General features: G+C 41.8%; 1 pseudogene; it reads left to right on the top strand.

Annotated features, from left to right (window-relative positions):
- Nucleotides 1–221: 221 nt before the first annotated feature.
- On the top strand, nucleotides 222–21493 carry LOC106577715 (uncharacterized; annotated as a pseudogene).
- The last annotated feature ends 60 nt before the right edge of the window (nucleotides 21494–21553 follow it).

Raw genomic sequence — 21553 nt, 5'->3', positions numbered from 1 at the left:
ACCAGTAACTCTGACTTTACATCATTTGAAGGGCTGCTCTAACTATGGAATGCCACAGGACACATGTTAGCTTGTAGTTTTTATTACATGTTTTATGCCTGTTCAGACAGCCAATAATACCACTTAGTTCAGAGTTTCCTCCTACTTCATAATGATTACCCAATGAGTGTCATCATATAAAAGGTGCCCCGTTGTCAGACCCACACACTATACAGTGCGGAATGGACATTACAATGGTGATTATATATTGGCCAATCTTTTTGATTTACGCCAATTTTGGTAAGTAAGAAATATTAATGTGGATCCTTTTAATTATGTCATAGTCTTTTTTAATCCATTTGAATTACTATGTAGTCTGAATAATGATAATAATGTATAAATCTGTACTATACCTTTGTCTGATTTATTTAGTTTGTTTGCTTCACAGGTTGTGCACTTAACAAGGATGTAATCCAACCAGACTCTGTGATGGTTGCACACAAGGGACAAAGTGTATCTCTAACTTGCTTTTGTCGATCTAATTCGATGTTCATTGTCTCTTGGTTCAAGCAATCTGTTGGACAGAAGCCTCTTCTCATGGCATCATCATATTATCTCTCTCAAAATATTTTTTTCCCCAACAATTTTACCAAGGACTTTACTGAGACGAAACATTTGAGTGTGAAGAGAGGAGTTGACAGCTTTAACCTGACCATCTCCAAGACAGAGTCATGGGACTCAGCTACATACTACTGTGGTGCTATGGACATGAGCGAAGTCAAATTTGGAGAAGGAACTTTTTTAATTGTCAAAGGTAACTTCAGTCGCTTCCTAACCTAGTGTTCATATAACGCTAATTTCATGAATCTAGCAGGAAAATAGAATGTACAAACCATGATCTTATTCACTCTCCTCAGATTCGGGGTCCAACAGCATGTCTGTTCTCCAGCAGCCTGTTTCTGAGTCAGTCCAGCCAGGGGACTCTGTAACTCTGAACTGTACAATTCACACTGAGACCTGTGCAGGTGAACCCTATGTCTATTGGTTCAGACATGGCTCAGGAGAATCCCATCCAAGAATCATTTACACCCTTAGAGACAGGAGTGATCAGTGTGAGAAGAATACCGAGGCTTGTCCACCTACACGGAGCTGTGTCTACAACCTCCCCAAGAGGAACCTCAGCCTCTCTGATGCTGGGACTTACTACTGTGCTTTGGCCTCATGTGGGGAGATACTATTTGGGAACGGGACCAAGCTGGATGTTGAAGGTAGGTAGTGCATAACAAAAATACAGCACTACTTTTCTCTCAAATGGTAGATTTACATTTTGATATTTCCTATCACATTTAATTCATAGTAGATTTAAAATTATAAATATTTTATAGAGCAATAAATCAATAAAGAATAATAGAAAGTAATCAAGCCTTGTTTTTTAAGTTTCAGACCTGTTGGGTGATCAGAGTAATCTTCTTTTCCTCATCATTATATCTTGCCTGACAACTGCTGTGATTCTGAGTGTGATTGTCAACATTATCCTCTGTGAGAGAATGAAGAGGTCACGATGTGAACACTGTGCAGGTACAGTAAAAGTCTTCATACTAATAGCAATAGTAATAATAGCTATAGATCATAAAGAAGAGTGAAGGCTAGCCCTCCTCTTATCACTTCCCTCTCTGGACATTGTTTTAATTTCACAAACCTACTTCATTTTGAAGTGGATAATATGACATTCACAGGAGTAAGCCTTTGTATTAGTTAACAAGAAAAGGTTTCCAATATAATGAACGTTTTGACATTTGTCTTTTAGCAGGGACCCCTTTTCAACAAGGCCACTATGGGAATCCTCATGCCAACACTTCAGACCAACAGGTTAGCAGGATCAGTTCTACTGTATCAAGAGTGCGTCTGGATAAGCAAAAGAGTACAGCATTAGATTTGACCCAGAGTCTGAACTGAGTGAGTCTGTGTTTCATCCCCATAGGTCCATGGTGACAATGATGCCCTGAACTATACTGCCCTGAAGTTCACTGTCAAGAAGTGTTCCAAGCCCTGAAGACAGAGGAGAGAACAGAGAGAGTAAGAAACCATCTACTCTGATGTGAGTCATCAAGACAGGATGTGACAGTCCTCCAATCAGCATAATTTTAAGTTGAGCCCACTGACCTCCACTTTGAGCTTGACTGTGTCTGTGTGACTTGGCTGTTTTGTACATTCCTTATTTGCTGTAAAATGAAATAGTCGGGCCTAGCTGAAGAGACTGTCACTGCATTGGCATATTCTCCTAATAACGACATAGAATCACTCAAATGCAGAGCATAATTGTTCAGCAAGTGTGAAAGCTGATACTAGGATGGTTTCAGAAGTCTCAAATCTTGACCAATAGTTGCTGAGGTTGACTGACTGGATACATTTGTTTTTGTAGAAGTGTACAACAAAATGTATATAATGATTTACAAATGTCTAAACTCTTCCCTTTGATGACATTAGTTGTAACATGGAACTCTGTCACCTGCCTATATGCGTGTGATAGTTCAATAAACATGTTTTTATTACCTATGTTTAATTCTTACCACCTAACTTGTCTTTGATTTTCTTCCAATTTGACATGAGTGTTTTGTGTACATCGTTGACAAAAAATGACAATTAAATCCATTTGAATCCCACTTTGTCACAATAAAATATGAAGAAATCCAATGTTGGTGTTGACTTTCTGTAGGCACTGTACATGCTGCTAGTCTCAGAAACTGACCCAAATTATGAAATACAAACCAGTAACTCTGACTTTATACCATTTGAAGATAAATAGCACACCTTCTTGATAGCGTATGCATTTTTAGAGAGACACATCGTAGATTCATCTATGAATACATTCTGTATCTAAGGTGGGACATTATTTCGACCTCACTTCCTCTTCAAACAACCACTGGATACAATCTAAAAGTTGTGCCTCCTGTGGTGCATGTAGATTCACATTTCTGCTGATGCTGTCACTTCACATTGTCTCTTGACCCTCATCTCAGTTGTACTGTTACACCAGACCAGAGAGAAGAAGTTGAAAGATGTTCAGGTTGTGTCACGACTTCCGCTGAAGTCGGTCCCTCTCCTTGTTTGGGCGGCGTTCGGCGGTCGACGTCACCGGCCTTCTAGCCATCGCGATCCACTTTTCATTTTCCATTTGTTTTGTCTTTGTTTTACACACCTGGTTTCAATTCCCCAATTACATGTTCATTATTTAATCCTCTGTTTTCCCCATGGTTTTTGTGCGTGTTTGTTTATTGTAAGTTCGGTCCGATATTTGTGGGCTTGGTGTTACGTTATGTATTTTTAATTTTTGAGTAAAGTTCCTTTTGTTACTCATCTCTGCTGTCCTGCGCCTGACTCCTATGCACCAGCTACACCCAGAACCTTACATTGTGTCTAGTCCTGGTTATCATTCCAGTTTAACAACTTAAAATGCTATTTGTAAACCAATGATTCTAATATTTCATACTCCTGAATCAATGTTTAACCTCTATGGGCTAGGTGGGACGCTAGCGTGCCACCCGTGGTGCACTCCATCAACAGCAGGTGCATTTCAAGAGCGGCAAATTTGAATCCAAATAAATGTCAAAATTCAAATTTTTCAAACATACAACTATTTTACACCCTTTGAAAGATAAACATCTCCTTAATCTAACCACGTTTTACGATTTCAAAAAGGTTTTACGGCGAAAGCATAAATTTAGAGTATGTTAGGACAGTACATTTACAAGAGTTGTGTGTAATGTTTTGTCAAGTCAAAGACAGGGTCACCAAAACCATAAAACCAGCTAAAATGATGCACTAACCTTTTACAATCTCCATCAGATGACACTCCTAGGACATTATGTTAGACAATGCATGCATTTTTAGTTCTATCAAGTTCATATTTATATCCAAAAACAGCGTTTTACTATGGCATTGATGTTGAGGAAATCGTTTCCCTCCAATAACCGGCAGTCAAGTCAGCGTCACAAATTAAATAATTAAAATTAGAAAACATTGGTAAAATATTATATTGTCATTTAAAGAATTATAGATTTACATCTCTTGAACGCAATCAACTTGCCAGATTTAAAAATAACCTTACTGGGAAATCACACTTTGCAATAATCTGAGCACTGCGCCCAGAAAAATACGCGTTGCGATACAGACTAGACGTCATGTTGGGGAGATCTAAAATCGAAAATACTATGTAAATAATCCATTACCTTTGATTCTCTTCATCAGATGTCACTTCCAGGTATCACAGGTCCATAACGAATGTAGTTTTGTTCAAAAAAGCTCATCATTTATGTCCAAAAATCTCCGTCTTGTTAGCACATGATCTAAGCCAGCCGGACTTCTCGTCATGAACGAGGGGAAAAAATATATTTACGTTCGTTCAAACATGTCAAACGTTGTATAGCATAAATCATTAGGGCCTTTTTTAACCAGAACATGAATAATATTCAAGGTGGACGAATGCATACTCTTTTATAACGTATTGGAACGAGGGTACCCAACATGAACTCGCGCGCCAGGTGTCTAATGGGACATCATCGTTCCATGGCTCTTGTTCGGTCAGATCTCCCTCCAGAAGACTCAAAACACTTTGTAAAGGCTGGTGACATCTAGTGGAAGCAATAGGAAGTGCCAAAATATTCCTCAGCCCCTGTGTTTTTCAATGGGATAGGTTTAAAGGTAATACAACACATCAGGTATCCACTTCCTGTCAGAAAATGTCTCAGGGTTTTGCCTGCCAAATGAGTTCTGTTATACTCACAGACACCATTCAAACAGTTTTAGAAACTTTAGAGTGTTTTCTATCCATATATAATAAGTATATGCATATTCTAGTTACTGGGTAGGATTAGTAACCAGATTAAATCGGGTACATTTTTTTATCCAGACGTGCAAATGCTGCCCCCTAGCCCTAACAGGTTTTAACCCTCTGTTTCCAATCATGTCCTTGTCGGTGATTGGTTGATTGTATGTTTGTGCTAGTTATGTGTTGGTGCGTGACGGGTTTTGTACCCACTTTTATTATTTTTGTATATTTTGGTTTTTGGAGTTATTATGAGCACTTATTAAACGACTCCGTTTATACCAAGTTCGTTCTCCTGCGCCTGACTTCCCTGCCACCAACACACACCCATTACAAGGTAACTGACTTATTCTTAGAAGATGCTCTTCTTTGATATCACCACCTACAGATGTATCAGTAGTGAGGTGTTGTATCTTTATCTCAAACAGAAGGTCCAGCCTGTCTCATCGTTGGTTACAAAGGTCAGCAGAATTCTTGTATTTTGTATTACTATAAAAACGTGTACATTTTTTTAAATATATTTAATAATGTGTAGTAGTATTCTCCTTCCATTTTATAATTGTTCTTTACACGCCTAAGATGCAGACAGTCTCCATTATGTAGCTTTGAATCTTGGATCAGAGCACCAAGAATAACAGGTCTGGAAGACAGAGAAGCAACATGGAGGAAGAGACAGTGTACTCTGGGATCAGACAGTAAAACAATACAACAGATGGCCATTAACATGAATTAGCTCTTTATTGACTCTAGCTTTATTAGCTGTATTACTGTAACTGTAGCTACTAATGAATAAACTAAATTGCTTCTCACTGACATGGACTGGCTTGTGGTAAGATGAACAAAGCATTTAACAACAATGAAGAGAAAGGAAGTTGAATGTATTTATTTAGGCCATACTCAGGCATCTTAAAAGAGGAGGTGACATAGATTTTTCACCTTCAAACTTATTAAAATACTTTTGTATATGTAGGGTATGTGGACACCACTTCAAATAGTGGTTTCGGCAATTTCAGCCACACTCATTGCTGACAGGTGTATAAAATCGAGCACACAGCCATGCAATCAACATAGACAAACATTGGCAGTAGAATGGCCTTACTGAAGAACTCAGTGACTTTAAACATGGCACTGTCATAGGATGCCACTTTTCCAACAAGTCAGTTCATAAAATGTTAGCCCTTCTAGAAATGCCCCAGTCAACTGTCAGTGCTGTTATTGTCAAGTGGAAACATCTAGGAGCAACAACGGCTCAGCCACAAAGTGGTAGGCCACACAAACTCACAGAACGGGACCTCAGAGTGATGAGCGTGTAAAAATCATCTGTCCTCGGTTGCAACACTCACTACCAAGTTCCAAACAACCTCTGGAAGCAATTTCAGCAGAAGAACTGTTTGATGGGAGATTCATGAAAAGGGTTTCCATGGCCGAGCAGCTGCACACAAGCCTAAGAACACCATGCACAATGTAAAGCTTGTTTAGCACCATCAAATGTATTAAAATGTGTATTTATACACTCTCTGTAAGAATATTTACACGTTTTTTTTTCATTTTGTGATAAGCGACAGGGGCAGACTGGCCATCAAATGCTAGATGGGCTGGTTCATTTTAAGCTCATTGGGCCTGTCAAAATTCCTTCATTATTAAAATGTATTAATTTTGACTTTTTTTGCAGAACACAAGTAGTCGGTTTTTTGTATTGAGTTCCAGATACTAGTAAGGCACACAACCTTTTTATTCAAGTAATTGTTCCTCTGTAATGAGTTGTTTTCATGTAGTTGTGTTGATAGCATGCCACACCCACCCCTATATTTGATCATATTACTCCAGTGCTAGCCTCCCTACACTGGCTTCCTGTTAAGGCAAGGGCTGATTTCAAGGTTTTACTGCTAACCTACAAAGCATTACATGGGCTTGCTCCTACCTATCTTTCCGATTTGGTCCTGCCGTACATACCTACACGTACGCTACGGTCACAAGACGCGGGCCTCCTAATTGTTCCTAGAATTTCTAAGCAAACAGCTGGAGGCAGGGCTTTCTCCTATAGAGCTCAATTTTATGGAATAGTCTGCCTACCCATGTGAGAGACGCAGACTCAGTCTCAACCTTTAAGTCTTAACTGAAGACTTATCTCTTTAGTAGGTCCTATGATTAAGTGTAGTCTGGCCCAGGGATGTGAAGGTGAACGGAAAGGCTGAAGCAACGAACCACCCTTGCTGTCTCTGCCTGGCCGGTTTCCCCTCTTTCCACTGGGATTCTCTGCCTCTACCCCTATTACGGGGGCTGAGTCACTGGCTTACTGGTGTTCTTCCATGCTGTCCCTGGGAGGGGTGCGTCACTTGAGTGGGTTGAGTCACTGATGTGGTCTTCCTGTCTGGGTTGGCGCCCCCCCCCCCTTGGGCTGTGCCGTGGCGGAGATCTTTGTGGGCTATACTCGGCCTTGTCCCAGGATGGTATGTTGCTGGTTGGAGATATCCCTCCAGTGGTGTGGAGGCTGTGCTTTGGCAAAGTGGGTGGGGTTATATCCTACCTGTTTGGCCCTGTCCGGGGGTTTCATCGGATGGGGCCACAGTGTCTCCTGACCCCTCCTGGCTCAGCCTCCAGTATTTATGCTGCAGTAGTTTGTGTCGGGGGGCTAGGGTCAGTCTGTCACATCTGGAGTATTTCTCTTGTCTTTTCCGGTGTCCTGTGTGAATTTAACCTCTATGGGCTAGGCGGGACGAATTCGTCCCACCTACGTAACAGCCAGTCTAATCCAGTGGCGCGATTTTTGAATCGTTTGAAATACTATTACTTCAATTTCTCAAACATATGACTATTTTACAGCTATTTAAAGACAAGACTCTCGTTTATCTAACCACACTGTCCGATTTCAAAAAGGCTTTACAACGAAAGCAAAACATTAGATGATGTCAGGAGAGTGCCCAGCCAGAAATAATCAGACACCCATTTTTCAAGCTAGCATATAATGTCACCAAAACCCAAACCACAGCTAAATGCAGCACTAACCTTTTATGATCTTCATCAGATGACACACCTAGGACATTATGTTATACAATACATGCATGTCTGTTCAATCAAGTTCATATTTATATCAAAAAACAGCTTTTTACATTAGCATGTGACGTTCAGAAAAAGCATACCCCCCGCAAACTTCCGGGGAATTTACTAACAGTTTGCTAAATTACTCACGATAAACGTTCACAAAAAGCATAACAATTATTTTAAGAATTATAGATACATTACTCCTCTATGCACTCGATATGTCCGATTTTAAAATAGCTTTTCGGATGAAGCACATTTTGCAATATTCTAAGTACATAGCCCAGCCATCACGGCTAGCTATTTAGACACCCGGCAAGATTAGCCTTCACCATAATAACATTTCCTATAAGAAAAATGTTCTTACCTTTCCTGTTCTTCGTCAGAATGCACGCCCAGGACTTCTACTTCAATAACAAATGTAGGTTTGGTCCCAAATAATCCATAGTTATATCCAAATAGCGTCGTTTTGTTAGTGCGTTCTAGACACTATACGAATGGTAATCCACGGTCGTGCACATGGCGCATGGCGTGACAAAAAATGTCTAAATATTCCATTACCGTACTTCGAAGCATGTCAACCGCTGTTTAAAACCAATTTTTATGCCATTTATCTCGTAGAAAAGCGATAATATTCCGACCGGGAATCTGCAATAAACTAAACAGCCGAATTAAAATACTCCACGGGGGCTAATCGCGCACGCGCCTCATTCCATTGTCACCTAATGGGACACTTGGATAAGGTGATAATCTGTTTCAGCCTGAGGCTGCCTCGTCAACCTTCATGATTTTCCCGGGTCCTGAGAGCCTATTGGAGCCCTGGGAATTGTCACGTTACAGCTAAGATCCTTACTCTTCAATAAACAGATGCAAGACGCACGACTCCTTGTCAAACAGGCCACTTCCTGCATGAAACCTTGTCAAGTTTTTGCCTGCCATAGGAGTTCTGTTATACTCACAGACACCATTCAAACAGTTTTAGAAACTTTAGAGTGTTTTCTATCCAAACCTGAACAATAATATGCATATTCTAGCTTCTGAGTTGGTGTAGGAGGCAGTTAAAAATGGGCACATATTTTTTCCAAAATTCTCAATACTGCCCCCTAGCCCAAACAGGTTAAATATGCTCTCTCTAATTCTCTTTCTCTTTCTCTTTCTTTCTTTCTTTCTTTCTCTCTCTCGGAGGACCTGAGCCCTAGGACCATGCCTCAGGACTACCTGGCTTGATGACTCCTTGCTGTCCCCAGTTCACCTGGCCGTGCTACTGCTCCAGTTCCAACTGTTCTGCCTGCAGCTATGGAACCCTGACCTGTTCACCGGACGTGCTACCTGTCCCAGACCTGTTGTCCCAGACCTGCTGGAACCCTGACCTATTCACCGGACGTGCTACCTGTCCCAGACCTGCTGTTTTCAACTCTCTAGAGACAGCAGGAGCGGTAGAGTTACTCTCAAAGATCGGCTATGAAAAAGCCAACTGATACTTACTCTTGTGTTACTGACTTGTTGCACCCTCGACAACTACTATGATTATTATTATTTGACAATGCTGGTCATTTATGAACATTTGAACATCTAGGCCATGTGCTGTTATAATCTCCACCCGGCACAGCCAGAAGAGGACTGGCCACCCCTCATAGCCTGGTTCCTCTCTAGGTTTCTTCCTAGGTTTTGGCCTTTCTAGGGAGTTTTTCCTAGCCACCGTGCTTCTACACCTGCATTGCTTGCTGTTTGGGGTTTTAGGCTGGGTTTCTGTACAGCACTTTGTGATATCAGCTGATGTAAGAAGGGCTATATAAATACATTTGATTTGATACAGTGAACAAGTTCCCAGGTACTCTGCAGTCTTCTGTAAGCCCAAGACGAGGCTGTATCTATACTTTGGTCAGATGGGCCCGCTGACTTTGTACCCACAGGACCCTGCTACCTGCTCTCTGTGTCTCTGTGTCTCTATGTGGTTTTCAGCAGGATGTCTATGTGGTGTCACTGTTATCACTATCTTTACTTGTTGTTCATGTTGCCCCTGACAGCTTACAGCCACAGCAAAACAGTTATTTATTAAACTGACTATAACATATATTTTGTTATCTGAAATCAGTTACAAACCACAAAGAACTACTGATGAACCCTATTTGAACTCTCTCAGTTAAGCGTCTCATGTGTGATACAGCACCCTCTATTCTAGATCAATGGGCTCAGGGGGAGGGGACAATGTATGATGATGTCATGGGAGAACTTTCAGTACATTCTCAATCAGACATGTACAGCACAAAAACTACTGCAGGTTCCTCTGTCAGAATGAAACCAATAGAAGAGGATTACTTCCTATGAGAACAACACTAAGAAGAGAGTGAAAGATAAAGCATATCATATGTATTAGTTAGGCCGGTGTGTCCAATCAGTCATGGAACTCTCATGTGTTACACTTCAGTTAGTGGATGTTTCTGTAAATGATACACAGGGAATGAGACTGAAATTGAAATGTTTCACTCTGTAGATTTTTCCCCCACATACACTGACATTGCTCTACCCCTACATGTCAACATATGTTAAATGCACAACAGACCTATGGAACATCAGGAGTACTGTGTTAGGTTCTAATTTCTGGTACAATAAACCAGACGGATTCAAGCTAAATGTATTCACCAAACTAGGTATTGCAGCTGCAAAAGCACGCCTACAGGTAAAACAAGCATGTATATTTATACCTCCCGACTTGGTCCCCTTTCTATGTCTAGCATGAATCAGTCTCTGTTGCTTGGCAGGAACTGAGTCTGTTCATCCTATTCATGTTACTGTGTTCCAGCCTGTCGATTCCAGAACCTTTGTACTTCCCAGTGCCTTTCACATGTCTTCTTATCAGTCATGAGAGGCCTTGAGTTATTGGGAGTACACGTTCCTACAGTCTACTGCAGTCCACTAGATAATTACACTTCTCATACACAAAGAGCTTAAACCTAACACTACTTTCAATCTGTAAGAATATAAAACTGCATATTCATACAAGGATAATATAATGATATAAAACAGTAGATATAAGACAATGTTATAGAACAGAAATTAGGATCTATGAGCAGCCACCCCAGACACATGGCTCTTGTTCAACCCCTATGAAATCATTCTTGCAATCAGCCTTCGTTCTTTACCTATGCTCAAATATAATGCACATAGATCATTACAACTGACCCATAACACGATAATTACTACTGCTAAGATTATTATACAATTATAATCAGATTAAAACGGGCTCAAGTCAAATAGTTTTTAACAACTGTATCTGCTGAAAATATTATTTGTTTTCTTTCAAATAATGTAATACAGTTGGCTTACCTTGACCGGCGTAATGGAGGAGAGATAAATCCAGTGCACCTAAAGTAAGTGTGAGAAAACAAAAAGGCAAGGACATTTCAACGTTATTCACATTTTGAGACAATTTGAAAAAATCAACACACAACACTTAAATGGTGGTAGTTTGAGGTATATACGTGAGGCAGGAATGTTCTGGTTCAGTTGAATTCAACTTTACCCTACGAGATCCGGAGCCTGATGGTTTCCTGTTCTACCTGATCATTAATTGCACGCACCTGGGGTTCCAGGTCTAAATTAGAATGGAACAATGAAGAAAGCTATGTAACTGACTTTAAAATGGTGTAAAATAGTCATATGTTTGAAAAATTAAAGTTTTTGCATTTTTGAGGTATTTGTAATTCGCGCCACGCTATACCATTGGATATTGGTGAGGCGTTCCGCTAGCGGAACGTCTAGATTTAAGCCCTGAGGCTGGTTCTCCTAAACAGAGCTGTGTATACAATCTCACCAACAGGAACCTCAGCCTCTCTGATGCTGGGACTTTATACTGTGTTGTGGCCTCAGTCTGTTCCTTCATTCTCCGATGTTGAAGCCCTTGACAATTGGAAACACAGCTCCACTGATATACTGCATGCCATGTAGACTAACAGAACATCTTACAATGCCGTTAAAATACCTTTGCTTGAAAAACTAGAAAAAAACATAAATGGTACTGTTTCTCCATTTTGAGACACTGTAGCTAGAATATACTCCCTCAAGATAACTCAAGAAATTCATTTTGAAGTTTTTTGCCGTTGAGATCTTAGTCGCACAATTTTACATCTAACTTAGATGTTCAGTGCAGGACTTCTGTTGAATGTCATCAAACACTTTATTGAAGAATCCCTCCTGTTGACCAATCACGGATGAAAGGGCTTAGACTTCGGCTACCGGCTTTAGGTAGCGACATTTGCTGCTGACTTCGGTTTGCCTCAAGAATTTTCTTTTGTGTGCACGAACAACCGGAAAACCCTTGTCGAAGACCAAAATGAACTAAAACATCACAAAATGTTGACATAATATATGCACAAACTATTCCAAACTGTTTCGGCTGAATGAGGCGTCAACAAAACCTATGGGTATTTCTCAAAATGCATACTACCGTGCTCCGAGCATGCAAATTGGAACACGGGAGTGTTGGAGTATCAAAATCAAAGTATGCGAAATGCAATACAGAGGGCACTTGTCGAATGCGTACTCTGCTTGTACATATTCTGAAGCATGCATCGATGCAGGCTTCATCAGAAAGTATACAAAGAAACATGATGCAACCACATAAAAATTATTCTACATTTCTTGAAATGAATGGCAGCCATTATTTGAGCTAAAGCGAGACAAAATACACTCCGACTTTGGAAAGAAATGTTGCCTATTGACATCTCATATGGTGCCTGAGTACAATATTTTATCTTGATACGATAATAAATACATGCATTGTTAATTTTGGCATGATTAGTTGTGCTGCACTTCGTTCCGCTTCCCTCCGCAGGTAATATTACATCTCATTACATTACAATGGTTTGATTTGTTTGATCTGAGCAATTTTTTTGCTAGCTACTTAGCTGTCTTTGTATCAAAGATAATTGTGTAGTTTAGAGTAATTATCGAGGTTAGCTAGCCAGCTATTTTCGTCCGCCGTGCCGCGCCACCGTTCTCCTACTTAGTCAACAACTGCTAGCTAGCTAGCCAACTTCTACCGACTAGCAGCACTGTAGAAACTAATACATTACAACGGAACGATTTGATTAGTGTAGTGTTAGCTAGCTACATAGTTGTCTTTGCTGTCTTTGTATCTAAGATAATTGTGTAGTTTAGAGTAATTATCGAGGTTAGCTAGCCAGCTATTTTTGTCCGCCGCGCCGCGCCACCGTTCTCCTACTTAGTCAACACTGCTAGCTAGCTAGCCAACTTCTACCGACTAGCAGCACTGTAGAAACTAATACATTACAACGGAACGATTTGATTAGTGTAGTGTTAGCTAGCTACATCGTTGTCTTTGCTGTCTTTGTATCTAAGATAATTGTGTAGTTTAGAGTAATTATCGAGGTTAGCTAGCCAGGTTAGCTAGTGTTAGCTAGCTATATAGTTGCCTTTGTATCATGATAAGGTGTAGCACTGAAACTATCGAGGTTACCTAGCCAGCTACACTTTCAAACAAAGTCAACAACGCAGCAACTGCTAGCTAGCCTACTTCACCAGCCAGCAGTACTGTATCATTTTAGTCATTTTAGTCAATAAGTTGTCTTTGTCATAGTTTGATAATTGTGTAGTTTAGAGTAATTATCAAGGTTAGCTGGCCAGCTATTTTCGTCCCCTGCGACGCCATTTCCAAACCTAGCCAACTATTACCGACGAGCAGCATTGTAGAAACTAAATACATTACAAAAGAACGTCTTGATTAGTGTTATGTTAGCTAGCTACATAGTTGCCTTTGTATCATGATAAGGTGTAGTGCTGAAACTATCGAGGTTACCTAGCCAGCTACACTTTCAAACAAAGTCAACAATGCAGCCACTGCTAGCTAGCCTACTTCACCAGCCAGCAGTACTGTATCATTTTAATCATTTTAGTCAATAAGATTTTTGCAACGTAAGCTTAACTTTCTGAACATTCGATACGTGTAGTCCAAAGTGGATTCCAATCTCCTTTGCATTAGCGTAGCCTCTTCTGTAGCCTGTCAACTATGTGTCTGTCTATCCCTGTTCTCTCCCCTCTGCACAGGCCATACAAACGCTTCACACCGCGTGGCCGCTGCCACTCTAACCTGGTGGTCCCAGCACGCACGACCCACGTGGAGTTCCAGGTCTCCGGCAGCCTCTGGAACTGCCGGTCTGCGGCCAACAAGGCAGAGTTCATCTCAGCCTATGCTACCCTCCCGTCCCTCGACTTCTTGGCGCTGACGGAAACATGGATTACCACAGATAACACTGCTATTCCTACTGCTCTCTCCTCGTCTGCCCACGTGTTCTCGCATAACCCGAGAGCATCTGGCCAGCGGGGTGGTGGCACTGGAATCCTCATCTCTCCCAAGTGAACATTCTCTCTTTCTCCCCTGACCCATCTGTCTATCGCCTCCTTTGAATTCCATGCTGTCACAGTTACCAGCCCTTTCAAGCTTAACATCCTTATCATTTATCGTCCTCCAGGTTCCCTTGGAGAGTTCATCAATGAGCTTGACGCCTTGATAAGTTCCTTTCCTGAGGATGGCTCACCTCTCACAGTTCTGGGTGACTTTAACCTCCCCACGTCTACCTTTGACTCATTCCTCTCTGCCTCCTTCTTTCCACTCCTCTCCTCTTTTAACCTCACCCTCTCACCTTCCCCCCTACTCACAAGGCAGGCAATACGCTTGACCTCATCTTTACTAGATGCTGTTCTTCCACTAATCTCATTGCAACTCCCCTCCAAGTCTCCGACCACTTCCTTGTATCTTTTTCCCTCTCGCTCTCATCCAACACTTCTCACTCTGCCCCTACTCGGATGGTATTGCGCCATCCCAACCTTCGCTCTCTCTCTCCCGCTACTCTCTCCTCTTCCATCCTATCATCTCTTCCCTCTGCTCAAACCTTCTCCAACCTATCTCCTGATTCTGCCTCCTCAACCCTCCTCTCCTCCCTTTCTGCATCCTTCGACTCTCTATGTCCCCTATCCTCCAGGCCAGCTCGGTCCTCCCCTCCTGCTCCGTGGCTCGACGACTCATTGCGAGCTCACAGAACAGGGCTCCGGGCAGCCGAGCGGAAATGGAGGAAAACTCGCCTCCTTGCGGACCTGGCATCCTTTCACTCCCTCCTCTCTACATTTTCCTCTTCTGTCTCTGCTGCTAAAGCCACTTTCTACCGCTCTAAATTCCAAGCATCTGCCTCTAACCCTAGGAAGCTCTTCGCCACCTTCTCCTCCCTCCTGAATCCTCCTCCCCCCCCCCTCCTCCCTCTCTGCGGATGACTTCGTCAACCATTTTGAAAAGAAGGTCGACAACATCCGATCCTCGTTTGTTAACCTCTATGGGCTAGGTGGGACGCTTGCGTCCCACCTACGTAACAGCCACTGCCAGCCTGTGGCGCGATTTTCAAAACCTTAAAAATCCTATTACTTCAATTTCTCAAACATATGACTATTTTACAGCCATTTAAAGACAAGACTCTCGTTAATCTAACCACACTGTCCGATTTCAAAAAGGCTTTACAACGAAAGCAAAACATTAGATTATGTCAGCAGAGTACCAAGCCAGAAATAATCAGACACCCATTTTTCAAGCCAGCATATAATGTCACCAAAACCCAGAAGACAGCTAAATGCAGCACTCACCTTTGATGATCTTCATCAGATGACAACCCTAGGACATTATGTTATACAATACATGCATGTTTTGTTCAATCAAGTTCATATTTATATCAAAAACCAGCTTTTTACATTAGCATGTGACGTTCAGAACTAGCATACCCCCCGCAAACTTCCGGGGAATTCGCTAACATTTTACTAAATTACTCACGATAAACGTTCACAAAAAGCATAACAATTATTTTAAGAATTATAGATACAGACCTCCTCTATGCACTCGATATGTCCGATTTTAAAATAGCTTTTTGGTGAAAGCACATTTTGCAATATTCTAAGTACATAGCCCAGGCATCACGGGCTCGCTATTTAGACACCCGGCAAGTTTAGCACTCACCATAATCATATTTACTATTATAAAAGTTTGATTACCTTTTGTTGTCTTCGTCAGAATGCACACCCAGGACAGCTACTTCAATAACAAATGTTGGTTTGGTCCAAAATAATCCATCGTTATATCCGAATAGCGGCGTTTTGTTCGTGCGTTCCAGACACTATCCGAAATAGTAAAGAAGTGTCGCGCGCATGGCGCAATTCGTGACAATAAAATTCTAAATATTCCATTACCGTACTTCGAAGCATGTCAACCGCTGTTTAAAATCAATTTTTACGACACTTTTCTCGTAGAAAAGCGATAATATTCCGACAGGGAATCTCCTTTTCGGCAAACAGAGGAAAAAATCCCAAAGGCGGGGGCGGTCGGGGTCACGCGCATAAGCTCAGTGTCCCTTGATCGGCCACTTGAGAAAGGCGATAATGTGTTTCAGCCTGGGGCTGGAATGACGACATTCTGTTTTTTCCCGGGCTCTGAGCGCCTATGGACGACGTGGGAAGTGTCACGTTAGAGCAGAGATCCTTAGTAAATGATAGAGATGGAAAAGAAGTTCAAGAAATGGTCAGACAGGCCACTTCCTGTAAAGGAATCTCTCAGGTTTTGACCTGCCATTTGAGTTCTGTTATACTCACAGACACCATTCAAACAGTTTTAGAAAATTTAGGGTGTTTTCTATCCATATGTAATAAGTATATGCATATTCTAGTTACTGGGTAGGAGTGGTAACCAGATTAAATCGGGTATGTTTTTTATCCAGCCGTGTCAATACTGCCCCCTAGCCCTAACAGGTTAAGTCAAACGACACCGCTGGTCCTGCTCACACTGCCCTACCCTGTGCTTTGACCTCTTTCTCCCCTCTCTCTCCAGATGAAATCTCACGTCTTGTGACGGCCGGCCGCCCAACAACCTGCCCGCTTGACCCTATCCCCTCCTCTCTTCTCCAGACCATTTCCGGAGACCTTCTCCCTTACCTCACCTTGCTCATCATCTCATCCTTGACCGCTTGCTACGTCCCTTCCGTCTTCAAGAGAGCGAGAGTTGCACCCCTTCTGAAAAAACCTACACTCGATCCCTCCGATGTCAACAACTACAGACCAGTATCCCTTCTTTCCTTTCTCTCCAAAACTCTTGAACGTGCCGTCCTTGGCCAGCTCTCCTGCTATCTCTCTCAGAATGACCTTCTTGATCCAAATCAGTCAGGTTTCAAGACTGGTCATTCAACTGAGACTGCTCTTCTCTGTGTCACGGAGGCTCTCCGCACTGCTAAAGCTAACTCTCTCTCCTCTGCTCTCATCCTTCTAGACCTATCTGCTGCCTTTGATTCTGTGAACCATCAGATCCTCCTCTCCACCCTCTCCGAGTTGGGCATCTTCGGCGCGGCCCAGGCTTGGATTGCGTCCTACCTGACAGGTCGCTCCTACCAGGTGGCGTGGCGAGAATCTGTCTCCGCACCACGTGCTCTCACCACTGGTGTCCCCCAGGGCTCTGTTCTAGGCCCTCTCCTATTCTTGCTATACACCAAGTCACTTGGCTCTGTCATATCCTCACATGAACTCTCCTATCATTGCTATGCAGACGACACACAATTAATCTTCTCCTTTCCCCCTTCTGATAACCAGGTGGCGAATCGCATCTCTGCATGTCTGGCAGACATATCAGTGTGGATGACGGATCACCACCTCAAGCTGAACCTCGGCAAGACGGAGCTGCTCTTCCTCCCGGGGAAGGGCTGCCCGTTCCATGATCTCGCCATCACGGTTGACAACTCCATTGTGTCCTCCTCCCAGAGTGCTAAGAACCTTGGCGTGACCCTGGACAACACCCTGTCGTTCTCCACTAACATCAAGGCGGTGACCTGATCCTGTAGGTTCATGCTCTACAACATACGCAGAGTACGTACCTTCAGGCTCTGATCAGGCCCTACACCCAAACAAGGGCACTGCGTTCATCCACCTCTGGCCTGCTCGCCTCCCTACCTCTGAGGAAGCACAGTTCCCGCTCAGCCCAGTCAAAACTGTTCGCTGCTCTGGCACCCCAATGGTGGAACAAGCTCCCTCACGACGCCAGGACAGCGGAGTCAATCACCACCTTCCGGAGACACCTGAAACCCCACCTCTTTAACCTCTCTGGGCTAGTCGGGACGAATTCGTCCCACCTACGCAACAGCCAGTTGAATACCGTGGCGCGATTTTCAAATACCTTAGAAATGCTATTACTTCAATTTCTCAAACATATGACTATTTTACAGCATTTTAAAGACAAGACTCTCGTTAATCTAACCACACTGTCCGATTTCAAAAAGGCTTTACAACGAAAGCAAAACATTAGATTATGTCAGCAGAGTACCCAGCCAGAAATAATCAGACACCCATTTTTCAAACTAGCATATAATGTCACAAAAACCCAGAAGACAGCTAAATGCAGCACTAACCTTTGATGATCTTCATCAGATGACACACCTAGGACATTATGTTATACAATACATGCATGTTTTGTTCAATCAAGTTCATATTTATATCAAAAACCAGCTTTTTACATTAGCATGTGACGTTCAGAACTAGCATACCCCCCGCAAACTTCTGGGGAATTTACTAACAATTTACTAAATTACTCACGATAAACGTTCACAAAAAACATAACAATTATTTTAAGAATTATAGATACAGAACTCCTTTGTGCAATCGAGGTGTCCGATTTTAAAATAGCTTTCGGTGAAAGCACATTTTGCAATATTCTCAGTAGATAGCCCAGCCATCACGGCTAGCCATTTAGACACCCACCAAGTTTAGCCCTGACCAAAGTCAGATTTACTATTACAAAAGTTTGATTACCTTTGTTGTCTTGTCAGAATGCACTCCCAGGACTGCTACTTCAATAACAAATGTTGGTTTGGTCCAAAATAATCCATCGTTATATCCAAATAGCGGCGTTTTGTTTGTGCGTTCCAGACACTATCCGAAATGGTAAATCAGGGTCACGAGCATGGCGCAATTCGTGACAAAAAATGTCTAAATATTCCATTACCGTACTTCGAAGCATGTCAACCGCTGTTTAAAATCCATTTTTATGCCATTTTTCTCGTAAAAAAGCGATAATATTCCAACCGGGAATCTCCGTTAAGGTAAACAGAGGAAAGAAAACAAAGCATTCAGTCGACGCGGGCACGCGCCTGAGTCTCACAGTACTGTAACCAGCCACTACCCAAACGCGCTACTTTTTTTCAGCCAGAGCCTGCAAAGCCACGATTCAGCTTTTTGCCGCCTTCTGAGAGCCCATGGGAGCCGTAGGAAGTGTCACGTAACAGCAGAGATCCTTTGTAATGGATAGAGATGGCAAAGAAGGCCAAGAAATGGTCAGACAGGGTACTTCCTGTACAGAATCTTCTCAGGTTTTGACCTGCCATTTGAGTTCTGTTATAGTCACAGACACCATTCAAACAGTTTTAGAAACTTTGGAGTGTTTTCTATCCAAAGCCAATAATTATATGCATATTCTAGTTACTGGGCAGGAGTAGTAACCAGATTAAATCGGGTACGTTTTTTATCCAGCCGTGTCAATACTGCCCCCTAGCCCTAACAGGTTAAGGAATACCTAGGATAGGATAAAGTAATCCTTCTAACCCCACCCCCCTTAAAAGATTTAGATGCAATATTGTAAAGTGGTTGTTCCACTGGATATCATAAGGTGAATGCACCAATTTGTAAGTCGCTCTGGATAAGAGCGTCTGCTAAATGACTTAAATGTTAAATGTAAATGTACGTACCGTAGATCGCAAGCCCATAGTAAGTCAATAGGGCAAACTGGCTAGCTACTACTGTTAGCTTACCAGATAGCCATGAGGAACTGATAGATAGCTACCCACATATAAATTACATTTATCTTGCATAATATTCATTTTATGTCATTTTTGCCTGTTAAACTATCTGGTTAGCTACATTATTATGATGTACGTATAGCTAACTGATAGTTATGAAGTAAAATGTTTGCTAGGTGTAATGTAATGTAAGTGCTTCTCAAATGTAATGTTTTATGCACCCTCCACACTCTCTTCCTCACAAGAACATACTCAAGAGAACATCGTCAGAGAATGCACTCTGAGCATGAGAGTGTGGATCACTCTAGTATGCATATTGAGAAACCCTATGCCTACCAGTTGAACCAATCATATTTCTGTTTATTTGCTTCCTAAAAAATACAAGGTATTTTAGTATTATTCACAGACACTTTGAGGCATCTATATAAATGTTTTTTGAATCTATATCTCTGATCTATTTTCTATTTTTTTATTTTACAGTTTGTGCATTTACTATGGACATAGTCCAACCAGACCTGGTGATAGTAACTCATCTGGGAGGTATTGTGACTCACTTGCTTTTGTCCATCTAGTTTGATGACCTATGTTGCTTGGTTCAAGCAGGCTGTTGGACAAATGCCTTTACTCATGACATCACCACTTCACACCAATCAAGATAGTTATTATACAACAACTTTATCAAGGATTTCAGTGGAAACTAAACATCTGATTGTGAAGAGAGGAGTTGACAGCTTTAACCTGACCATGTCCCAGACAGAGGAAGGAGAATGAGCTACATACTATTGTGATGTGCTTTGTTCTTGAACGACATTGAATTTGGAGAAGGAACTATTTTAGCTGTCAAAGGTAACTTAAATTGCTTCTTTCATTTCGGATTGTTAATAAATTAAATAATTTAATGAATTAATCTAGCAGGAAAAGAGAATGTTCTCCATGATCTTACTCATTCTCTTGTCAGTGGCTATTGGGTCACACATGACTCAGGAGAATCCCTTCCAGGAATCAATTACACCAATCATTGTGATCAGTGTAAGAAGAGCCCTGAGGCTGGGTCTCCTACACAGAGTTGTGTCTACAACCTCCCCAAGATGAACCTCAGCCTCGCTGATCCTGGGATTTACTACTGTGCTGTGGTCTCATGTGGGGAGATACTGTTTGAAAACGGGACCAAGCTGGACATTGAAACGGGTGGCACATCTTACATTTTTGTTTATATCTATTGGATACTCTACTGTGTAAAACTGTACACAGTACAAGTTGTTTAGATCACATGGGAATATGTGCAATCATTCATATAGTTATTATACTTCTATTCCCATATTTATTTTCACTGACAATGGAGCAGACTCTCTTCTCTTTGTGTACTGCCTGGGAGTAGCAGTTGCTCTCTCTCTAATCCTGTTTCTTCTCCTGACTTGCATCCTTTACAAGATGAACAAGAGAACATGTCTGCAGCGCAGAGGTAAGTGACTTATTCTAAGAAGTTGCTCTTCTTTGATATCACCATCTACAGATGTATCAGTAGTGAGGGGTTCTATCAATATCTTTTCTGTGTTTCTTTTCAGGACCCGGCTCTCAAACAAGAGGTCCAGCCAGTCTCGTTTTTGGATACACGGGTAGGTAGAAATCCTTAAAAATTGTTCCAGTTAATAAAACGTATAGTTAGTAATATTCTCCTCCATTATATAATTGTTCTTCACAGGCCCAAGATGCAGACAGTCTCCATTATGTAGCTCTGAATCTGAGCAACAAGAAGAACAGGTCTAGAAGACAGAGAAGCAACATGGAGGAAGAGACAGTGTATTCTGAGATCAGACAGTAGAACAATAAATCAGACGTCAATTAAAATTCATGAGCTCTTAGTTAACTGTATTAGCTTTGT

This window comes from Salmo salar, chromosome 18 (assembly GCF_965601325.2).
Source record: "Salmo salar chromosome 18, fSalSal1, whole genome shotgun sequence".
Taxonomy (NCBI): domain Eukaryota; kingdom Metazoa; phylum Chordata; class Actinopteri; order Salmoniformes; family Salmonidae; genus Salmo; species Salmo salar.
This window is presented reverse-complemented; position numbering and strand designations above follow the sequence as displayed.